The sequence below is a fragment of the Littorina saxatilis genome, linkage group LG3 (assembly GCF_037325665.1).
Source record: "Littorina saxatilis isolate snail1 linkage group LG3, US_GU_Lsax_2.0, whole genome shotgun sequence".
Lineage (NCBI taxonomy): Eukaryota > Metazoa > Mollusca > Gastropoda > Littorinimorpha > Littorinidae > Littorina > Littorina saxatilis.
Window position 1 is genome coordinate 8,613,048 of NC_090247.1, and position 11,344 is coordinate 8,624,391.

General features: G+C 40.9%; 1 long non-coding RNA gene across 1 annotated transcript; it reads right to left on the bottom strand.

Annotated features, from left to right (window-relative positions):
- Positions 1 to 455: 455 nt before the first annotated feature.
- Positions 456 to 5,490, bottom strand: LOC138961534 (uncharacterized). Its single transcript, XR_011454216.1, has 3 exons — positions 4,724 to 5,490; positions 3,842 to 3,932; positions 456 to 2,837 (listed from the first exon to the last, which is right to left on the bottom strand). It is a non-coding gene; the product is annotated as an uncharacterized lncRNA (long non-coding RNA).
- Between the last annotated feature and the right edge of the window lie 5,854 nt (positions 5,491 to 11,344).

Below are 11,344 nucleotides of genomic sequence, written 5' to 3' on the forward strand. Positions count from 1 at the left end.
TTCGCGCCCCCCTCACCCCCTCCCGTCTACCCCCCCCCCCCCCCCCCCCCCCCATTAAAAATATGTATACATGTAACTGAAAGCATCTTACCGTTTACTCGAAGGTCGTGGGTGCAAAATATATAGCAGGCGCCTTCATTCTGCAAACTCAAACGCCATGCTGTTGTTCTTCAACAAAGAAACTACAATGGGAAGAAGGATAACTTCCTCATTGGGCATGCTTAGAAATGAGAATGGCTAAATATGAGTTATTCCCCTTTGCTGCATGCTGACCAGACTGTCTCCTGCTTTGTTATGACTAGTACAGTCGATCTTTCTCATGTTGTGACTTGCTTTATTTTCACATTTTCGGTATTTAAAACAGCAAACACACACACACACACACACACACACACACACACACACACACACACACACACACACACACACACACACATACACTGAAGAAGTTTCCATTCTGATTCGGTTATTTTATTTGGTGCTATATGTTTGCTTCACATTGTTTCTTTTTTTTACATTGCTTGAGGTATCCCCATTCGCTAAACACATCCATAATGCATGCATGGCTCATTCGAAAGAGGGCAACTGAACAACTGATGCCCAATAGCAATAAATACTGAACAACTGAACAATAAATAGCAATAAAATGATGACAGTGCCAAGTTTTTAAGTACAAAGTGAAATCATGTGACTGGACAAAGGCACAATTACAAAATACAAATAAAAAAATCGTGGCCCATTTTAAATTAAGTTCTCAGCTCATGGGGAAGCATAAGATGACCCTAGAAACCGAAATTAGGAGACCTCCCGCCCCCAGGGCAGACTACAAAAAAAAAAGGGGGGGGGGGGTAATTTGTGAAAAAGTATAAAAGGAATCAAAAACTGTATACATGTATTTAGTTAATACCCCAAAAAGTTGTATAGTATATACAATGTCAGACCCTAAAGAAAGTTTGTTAGTCATTGCTTAGGCAAAACAAAGCAAAATAGTCTGTTTACGGTATCCCGACCAACCCTATTATTTTTTCCCCGCCAACCCTAGACCTTTTTTTTGGCATTTGGAGAAAAAGAAAAAGAAAAAAAATCAATTTTGTTCCTGTTTTTTTGCAAAATAATTTAAAAAGATGGTTATAAAAAAAAAATTAAGAAAAGCCGACCTACCGACCCTCTTTTTGTGTGCCTATGTTACTGTAAACAGACCAAAAGGTACATCAAAAACAACACACCAGGGATGCTACTCTCCCCTTAAAAATAGCCATGGGTCATAGGTGTGACGTTTGAATCTTTTAGCTAAATAAAACCATAGGCAATTGATCGGAAATATCAGGAAAAATCTTACAAGTTTATTATTTGTTTGCTTGGACCAATCCTCTTGCCGAAGTGTTTTACAGTAAAAATTGATTTTACGTCAAAAGTATCACAGGAATATCGAATGTTGAGGTAAGGCTGGGATAGCCAAGTTCAAGAATAACGGAAGGTGACTGTTGAATCTTTTTGAAAATGTATAAAAATATAGATGGTAGGCAATTCAAAATTAAAACAAGAAGGGCAAAGCCCATACGACTCACATGCTTTACACATTTTTCCTACCAAAATACATGTGACCTTGACCCAAGGTCAAGGTCATCCAAGGTCATGCAACACAAAGCTGTTAATTCAAGACATAGGAAGTACAATGGTGCTTATTGGCTCTTTCTACCATGAGATATGGTCACTTTTAGTGGTTCACTACCTTATTTTGGTCACATTTCATAAGGGTCAAAGTGACCTTGACCTTGATCATATGTGACCAAATGTGTCTCATGATGAAAGCATAACATGTGCCCCACATAATTTTTAAGTTTGAAACAGTTATCTTCCATAGTTCAGGGTCAAGGTCACTTCAAAATATGTATACAATCCAACTTTGAAGAGCTCCTGTGACCTTGACCTTGAAGCAAGGTAAACCAAACTGGTATCAAAAGATGGGGCTTACTTTGCCCTATATATCATATATAGGTGAGGTATTGAATCTCAAAAACTTCAGAGAAAATGGGAAAAATATGAAAAATAGCTGTTTTTTAGGCAACATTTATGGCCCCTGCGACCTTGACCTTGAAGCAAGGTCAAGATGCTATGTATGTTTTTTGGGGCCTTGTCATCATACACCATCTTGCCAAATTTGGTACTGATAGACTGAATAGTGTCCAAGAAATATCCAACGTTAAAGTTTTCCGGACGGACGTCCGGACGGACGGACGTCCGGACGTCCGGACGGACGGACGGACGGACGACTCGGGTGAGTACATAGACTCACTTTTGCTTCGCATGTGAGTCAAAAAGGACTCTCGGAGCATGGACTTTTGAGTCAAAAATTAAAGAAGGCTCTATGAGCCGAAGTACATGTTTTGTCTCTTTTTTTTTATTTTGAATTCCCTACGATCTATATTTTGATACAATTTTGGACCCTCTTTGTACGGAGAGAGTTGGCAATTGTTAATCACATTCTCTCATCTCATCGACTCTCCTTCGGCTCCTTGGTAACATGCGTTCCGTCTCTGCCAGGAATGGACACAGCAGCAGATAACCGGTAAATATGTAACAGGCATAAATGGCAAAATAGCTCGCCTCGCCTGATAATATATGAGACAACTGTTCTATTACAAAGTCTTTCTTGGGAGGCTTGGCTAATTTACTCGCTCGTTTTACACGGGGTTCCATCGTTTTCTTTTCTAATCGGAAAACCTTGCTCCTCAGTTTGTTGACCTTCTGCCGAAGTTCCGCTTCACGAGGGGATGGGGAGGATGACGACTTTGATGCTTTACATCCTATGTCCTCCAGGATCGCCTGAATGTCATCTAAAAAAGAAAACACACACACAAAACACACATAAAATAACATAACCATAACAAGTTACAACCTGGAAGAAATTAAAACATGTGTAATTCAATCACAAAATGAAAATAAACAATAGCGTAGGAAGGCAGGCCAGAAATGAAGTGTATTAGCAACTATGGATTCGATGTGGAACAATGATGGAATTGACCTTGTTTGGTACTGAATGGGTGAGGCCATTAGAACTGTACCCACGGAATACGCGCTATATAAGCTTTATATTGATTGATTGATTGATTGATTAGGACAACAGTACCAGGTAAACTCCTCACACACCATGCCTCTTTCTTTCTTTCTTTATTTGGTGTTTAACGTCGTTTTCAACCACGAAGCTTATATCGCGACGGGGAAAGGGGGGGGGGGGGGAGATGGGAATAGAGCCACTTATTAATTGTTTCTTGTCAAACCATGCCTCTAACAGGATATGTTTCCCATCTTTACGTGTGGGAACTACAGGTACAATTTCATCCATCCATGCATCCGCCCTATACAGCTTCTTCTTCTTCTGCGTTCGTGGGCTGAAACTCCCACGTGCACTCATTTATTTGCACAAGTGGAATTTTATGTGTATGACCGTTTTTACCCCGCCATTTAGGCAGCCATACGCCACTTTCGGAGGAAGCATGCGGGGTATTTTTGTGTTTCTAAAACCCACCGAACTCTGACATGGATTACAGGATCTTTTTCGTGCGTATTTGGTCTTGTGCTTGCGTGTACACATGAAGGGGGATAAGTCACTAGCAGGTCTGCACATAAGTTGACCTGGGAGATCGGAAACATCTCCACACTTAACTCACCAGGCGGCCGCGACCGGGATTCGAACCCTCGACCTTCCGAGTTAATAGACCGACGTCTTACCACCCCGCCCCAGCGCCCGTCACCCTATACAGCGATTATCAACTACGTAATGGATGGGTTTAAACATTTTTTGATGTCAGGGTGTTCTTCATGGTTAAAAATCTCTTACCTGGTTGAACAATTTGTGTATCAGGCGACAGGTCGGTGCTGGCTTCATTTGTAGCTACCCTTTGCGATGGTGGCTTCCTCCCACTAGCAACCTGCAAATTGCACAGCTCTTTAACTGACAAACTCACAACCAACACCCAGTCACAATGAAACATTTCTCCCAATTTCATGGCATTGGTCTTAGGCCACACACAAAAAGTGTATGTTTCTGGTAAGGCAAAACAAAAAATAATCTGTTTACGGTATCCGGACCGACCCTATTTTTTTCCCACCGGCCCTAGACTTTTTGGGGGCATTAAAAAATAAAATTAAAATATTCAGATGGCTAAAATACAAAACTAAAAAGCCGACCTACCGACGCTATTTTTGGGGGGCCTATGTTACCTTAAACAGACTTTTTTGTGACCTAACATGACTAAAGGTGGAGATTTTTTTTCTAACCTTTTTTTTTAAAACCATCTTTTAAACTATTTTGTTGAAAAACAGGAAAACAATTGATTTTCGAATACCCCTTTTATTTTTGAAAATGCAAAAAAAAAAAAATGTCTAGGGTCGTCGGGAAAACATAGGTAGGGTCAGGTGACCAGAAACATACAACTTTTTTGTTGTTGACGCCGACCCTATACCTTTTTTGCCATTTGGGGCTGTTTTTTTGCAAAATAAGTTCATCATATCATCATAATCAGGACGTCGATCCAAAATAAGTAACTTTTTTTTGTTGGCCTTATCATTTTTTTGCGCTAAATGCAAACAGGCATTATTTGATGGGAACAATGCTGTTGTTTTCAATTCTTACATCAGCCTCAAACTTGTCATTACTCAACCTGCATTTAATAGTGTGCTTCTTTGGTTTGCAAAAACCTAAAACCAATAAATAAATAACCTTCGGTGGTGGATTGGGCACTGCAAACAATGTCGGGACAGCATTCCACACAAGTGATCCTCTCTGCAGGATTGTTTTACTGGTTGGCCTCAAAGTGATCAGTACAAAGCTTGAGACCTTGAACAGCAGCTGGCTGCAGCTTTTCAAAGTCCTCTCGCCTTGTGAATTGCATCCATATTCTGCACCTAGTTTGACAATAAAAACAACAATGTTATTGTTAAACTAAGCAAAAAGGAAAGACAAAGAAAGCTAAATCAGATCTTCAGTCTAAATCTAACGCTCTGCCTGAACGCAAAACGGATGAGTGATGTACCTTTGTACTGTAGTTTTCCCGTAAGCAAGGTTTGATAAAGGTTTCGGCAAATATGCCCACGGGTTTGTCATCAAGTGTAAACTGTTGTTTTGTACTGACTGCTGACTCACACTCACAGTCGTAAGTACTCGCTGACGCTGTAGTCTACTGAGTGAGTTGACTCGAGCCATTGCATTCTCATTCTGAAGAAGGTAAACCTGATGAAATAATCACTGCACAACCCACCTTTTTTCTTCTGTAGGGAACTTGTGGAAAGTTTTCCCGAAGCAGCTCTGTTTGTAACGGGCGTTCTTGCAACAAAAAGCCGAGCACAATTATTTACCACCACCTCGCACACGATCGGTACCTACGCGATCCGCCATTTTGTTTTCGCCGCCAGCATGTGACTAGGGACGATAACCCACAAACACTTTTTCGCATTTTCTTCGCAAGTTCCACGTCTTCCTTTTGTACAGTGTTTGTCTTCAAGCAGACGACAAGTATTCCGCGCAAAGCGATACGTCTAAAATCTGATTGGCTAATATTCCCAAGGTCGCGGATAACTCGTGTTGGAGTTATCTCCTGCACTGCGTTGTTTACCTTCGAAACGATTTTTATTTAATTAATTTTTTCACCCTTTCATACTTGCTGGATGACTTGTGTCATCCTCTTAATCGATTCTTTGTACTTTTATGTGCAATTGCTGAGAAAACTACAATTTGTTCAATGATTTGCAGTATTGTGGTGTATTCTTGCCACGAGTCCCCAGACAAACGATGACGCCGAACGACAACACACCTGTCTCGGTTCAGTCGTCGTTGTCGGTCCCGTCTTCCCCGCAACGTCTATATTGACGCACACCCAGCGAACGACAACGCACTGGCCAAAATCACAATTTTTCGCGATATTTTCAGTGCGCTGGCCGTGCGTCGTCTTGGTGTGACTCCGCCATTATGGACAGTGAGAGCAAAGCTCTTTGTGTGTGTGTGTGTGTGTGTGTGTGTCATGTACTGTGTGAGTGTGTGTGTGTGTGTGTGTGTATGTGTGTGTGTGTGTGTGTGGGTGTGTGTGTGTGTGTGCGTGCGTGCGCGCATGTGTATCGTGTGCGTGCGTGCGTATGTGGGTGCGTGCGTGCGTGTGTGTGTGTAGTGTGTGCGTGTGTTGAGGGGGAGGGGGGATAGTGGCTGCAGTAAGAGAGTGGCAGAGACAGCCGACCAATTGTACACATTTATATTGTGAATGAAATCAGAGACATGTATGTCTCTGATGAAATAAACAAATGACAACAAATTCAGAACGAAATGTGTGATCAAAGGCCGGTCTCTCTCTCTCTCTCTCTCTCTCTCTCTCTCTCTCTCTCTCTCTCTCTCTCTCTCTCTCTCTCTCTCGCTCTCTCTCTCTCTCTCTCTCTCTCTCTCTCTCTCTCTCTCTCTCTCTCTCTCTCTCTCTCTCTCTCTCTCTCTCTCTCTGTTCATGTATAAAATTCTAAATGACGACTGTCCTAAATATTTGCAATCACATTTCAAACATGCCACAAAAAGATATGGGTCCCAAAAAATCATCCCTCCTATACCTCGCATAGACCTCTACAAATCGAGCTTAGCCTTCTCGGGAGCGTTTCTCTGGAACTCCTTCCCCCACTGAACAGATAAGAAATGCAACTTCAGTGAAAATGTTTAAGAGACAGTCACGTTCACACATCATTCGTGAATGAAATATCTTGTTCGATTGTTATTTTGTTAAACATTTTGTAATAGTGTGGACGAATGTGTAGCAGATTTGAGCAACTTTATTCCCAAATGAAAGGTATAACTATGTCAATGTAATTTTGTAATTTTTGAGTTCTCCTTATGTAATTCCTTAAAGGCATATGTACTCGATGACTATACACACTAATTGCTTTACCAACAGCTGGAGACATGCTAAATTAAGTTCCCTGCAAAATATTGTGGTCTAGGACCCCTTCAATGTTGAGATATGTTAATTTTCATTTTGATCTGGATCGTCCTATTTATAGATTTGGCAACACATGTAACGTTGATGCAAGGGAGCTAACACCGCGGCTTTGTTGACATCCTCACTTTTTCAGAGGCTAGAAGAAGCTGTAATGCATGTATTATGGTCCGCGCATGGTGACATATCGTCATTATATGGTCTTATGGTGCGTTTGACATCGATTATGGGCAAACTACACTTTGTAAACACGGGAGCGCGTACATATGCCTTTAAATGCACATTGTGTTGCATTCCATACAATGTATTTCTGTATTTTATATGATTGAATTTAGTATTTTTAATGTGCGTCTGTCTTTTTGTGTTGTATAAATTAAAGGACAGGTTGGAAGAATAGGCTTTGCCCAAAAACCTTTATCCTTTTGTAATAAAGTTCTGAGTCTGAGTCTGAGTCTCTCTCTCTCTCCTCCCGACATAGTGTCTGGTCAATGATGCAGACGCAGTTGTCAGTTTACATTGAATTTGAATTCGTTATTTTAAGACGAAATTGTGGTCCACAATCCAACACACCCATATAGATTTTGTTATAGTAATTCCTGAACCGTGTCAGTTAGCCAATCAGCTGACTACAAAATAATACTTCTGACATTTTTAACCCGTTTTCTGACCAATCATTGACAGGACGGTGGCTCTAAAAATAAGAACAGACCAGGCTTATGTTCATTTGCAACGTCACTGTTGGGCTTTCTATCTTATTTAATATAGATCTTATAGAAAATGTATTCCGCTTGGGTCTAGTCATTAGATTTTACTAATAGATACCTAAACATTGATTTAATTTTACCGTTATTCATTTCTTACTCACTTTCAACTCATATACGACAGAGAGCTATGAATACAGACAATTCAGACGGCAAAGTCTAGCTTCTCATTCGACTGAACAGGACACCGGTATGCCCAAATGACAGTAGATCACAGTACGTAGGCCTACTCCCGATTATCGGGAAACTCCGTTTATTACTAGACAAGTGACCGATTTAATTTTGTATAGCGACACTTCATCGATTGTGTAAAAGTGTGTGTTGCCGGTTAAGGCAACAGGTTGTTGATGTAGGATTGTCGGGCATTGACATGTTTAAACCAGTCGCTATGCTGACTGAAGAAAATAGGTTATTTCCAGAACTTCAAGTTCTGGTTCATCGCTCGTTACACTTACGCAACCCGCTGTGTCTGATGTGTCAGAAACTGAACGCGCGCGGCAGCACGCATGTCTCTAGACTGTACAGGGGAGTTGCCAGTCACGAGGTCTGATTTGACCGGACCATCGTACTGAATGAACTGTAAAATGATCTTGTGCATTTGTGCAATTATGTGTGCATAGGAAATACAGAAACCACACGGTTAAAGTTAAGGATGTCAGTCAAACCCACAAACAGATATGTCAGATATCGGCGCACAGACACAGAAACACTGACACAGCGTGTACAGATAACCACGGGCACAGTAAGTAAGCCAAGCTCAGTCAGCAAGTAGCGATATGACTGAATGTCTGTAACCGAGATCGTGTTAGATCCTACCTGAGCCAAAGTGTAAAAATAACGATGAGTAGGCCTATAGCTATTAGTATTATCCATGTCATTACTGCGGAATATCTACAGGGTTAATGGGTTTGGGGTCAAACGGATCTGTTGGTCATGGCTGAACAGTTCTGACCAGGTGTTTGTTTAAGGCCTAAAAAAAAAATAGGTGTGGTTACGGTAACCCGACCTACCCTATTTTTAGGGGCCGATCCTATAACTTTTTATTACATTTGTCAACAAAAAAACAAAACAAAAAAAAACGAGTGCAAAAAACGCAATGAAAGCGAAAGCGCCCGTGTCGCACACTTATTTCCCTGTCAAGTAGGTTTAATTTGTACACATTAGAAAAAAAAGTTTTAAAAAAAAAGTGATTGCCTACCTACCTACCCTATTGTTTTTGGCTATGTTACCGTAACCACACCTATTTTTTTTTTGGCCTAATGAAAGTCCAAGCCACATGCTTACACCCCCGTTTATTCGGGGATATTTATAGGTTTCACTCTGTCTGTCTGTTAGTGTTTGTTCTTTTCGCTTATATACATTTGTTATAAATGCGTAATAAAAATCAGCCACTGCCGCACACACCTACAACCCCCATAAAAATAGAGTTTCTTATGATCAATCTTGTGTTCCACTGCAGTGCTGCTCGTACATTGTTGTAAGTCAATCAATCAATAAATGGTGCTTCATGTCCCATGTTGTGCTTGTGTTGCAAGTCAATCAATCAATAAATGGTGCTTCATGTCCCATGTTGTGCTTGTGTTGCAAGTCAATCAATCAATAAATGGTGCTTCATGTCCCATGTTGTGCTTGTGTTGCAAGTCAATCAATCAATAAATGGTGCTTCATGTCCCATGTTGTGCTTGTGTTGCAAGTCAATCAATCAATAAATGGTGCTTCAATATCCCATGTTGTGCTTGTGTTGCAAGTCAATCAATCAATAAATGGTGCTTCATGTCCCATGTTGTGCTTGTGTTGCAAGTCAATCAATCAATAAATGGTGCTTCATGTCCCATGTTGTGCTTGTGTTGCAAGTCAATCAATTAATAAATGGTGCTTCATGTCGTGTTTGTGTTTACATTTAATACAGTGGCTGTGCCTGTCATGACATTGTTCATACATTGCCGCAGCAGCTGTCCTTTCATGACTCGACAAGTATATTTTAGTCAAGGTAACGGTCAAAGGTACAGCCATAGATGTGTATTGACATATCTCTGGTACAGCAGAGGGTACCCTTTGTCGCAGGTGCCACTTGGTTGAGAGTTTGTGGATTTGTAGTGTCTCTTGTAATGGTTTATATGTCTGTCATTTTTATGTTACTAGTAACAGTGATGGTACTGATATAGAGGTGTCGGTCTCGTTGTTCCTGGTGGTAGTGTTGGCGAAACTTAACGAAAAGGAGAGAGGCAGGGGGGGGAGTGGGGGTGGCAGATCGAGGTTGAGAAACAGAGAGAGAGAGAGAGAGAGAGAGAGAGAGAGAGAGAGAGAGAGAGAGAGAGAGAGAGAGAGAAACAGAGAGAAACAGAGAGACACACACACACACACACACACACACACACACACCGAAGTAAACAACATTTACGTATTCAATTTATTGAAGTGAAGCACACATCGCTGAGGCATCAATATTATCACAATGTGCTTTCCCACCTCTCTTTCAACTTTGGGGTCATGGGTACAAGGTTAGGAAACATTTTCGATGCAGTTCGTTATGAGATCGTGAATAGTACATTAGCTTAAACGACATATACATGAATACAAGTTCAAGTGCGAAGGAGAGGAGAGAAACCACCGAGAATGGGTTGCAGGAAAACAAGCACCATAACCATGAGAGCACTTCATTGATTTATAGGCAATCACAACCATACACAATAATAGCAATGAGCGAGAGAAAAAGAAACTTTTAAGTTTGGATCAAAACGTCATTCAGGGTTACAGACAGATCGTCTGATTCTCATATGAAGGACCACAGAAGTGGCCTCCATATGACCCCCCTCCCCCCCCCCCCCCCCACCCTAAACCATCCCTTCCACCAAAAACTTATTTTTCCATTGGTCTTATTTTTTTGCCTCCATCACTTCAAAATGCCTATCGATCATTGCTGATCACAGCAAAACTGAAATTATAGTAGTACGTAAATACCAACTTAGAAACTGACGAATTTCGTGCATGACATCAGCAAATGAGGTCATCAACGCTCCAAATCTCGTGAGGTGACCTTCCAGTGACCACAACAAGTGCGAAATGTGGCATTCACGCACATGACCATGATGGTCACGTGACGTTTAACTGCCAATTTCTGAGAGCTACAGATGCCTAAAATGCTTCTGTCATGCTGACCAAATAAAGTGGAAAGAACAAGATAAGAAAAATGCTTCCACCGAATGCTTCTAATCTATTAACAGATGTGCGGAAAGAAATCATGTGGGGAAAATCCTCACCATTATCTAAATAAAATAGCTTTCTTTTCCCCTCAAAATGTATTGGGGGGAAAAACACAACAAACTCTTGTCTTGAAGAAAGAAAAAAACAACACTTGGATGAAAAAGACACACCTACCAAACAGCTAAAATATTGTGAATATCAAGTTATCCACCTTCCCTGTCATCTGTTAATCAAAGATAAGATACAAGATACAAGATACAAGATATTTATTCACCAATTTTGCAAAAGGATTTCATCTTGGCACGGTTTCATAAAACCACAACAACTAGATTTCTAAGGACTTTCCCGCCTTACCAAGAATCCAGGTCACTTATTTTGACATCTCTGCCCTGACTCTGGTCCGCCCTAATT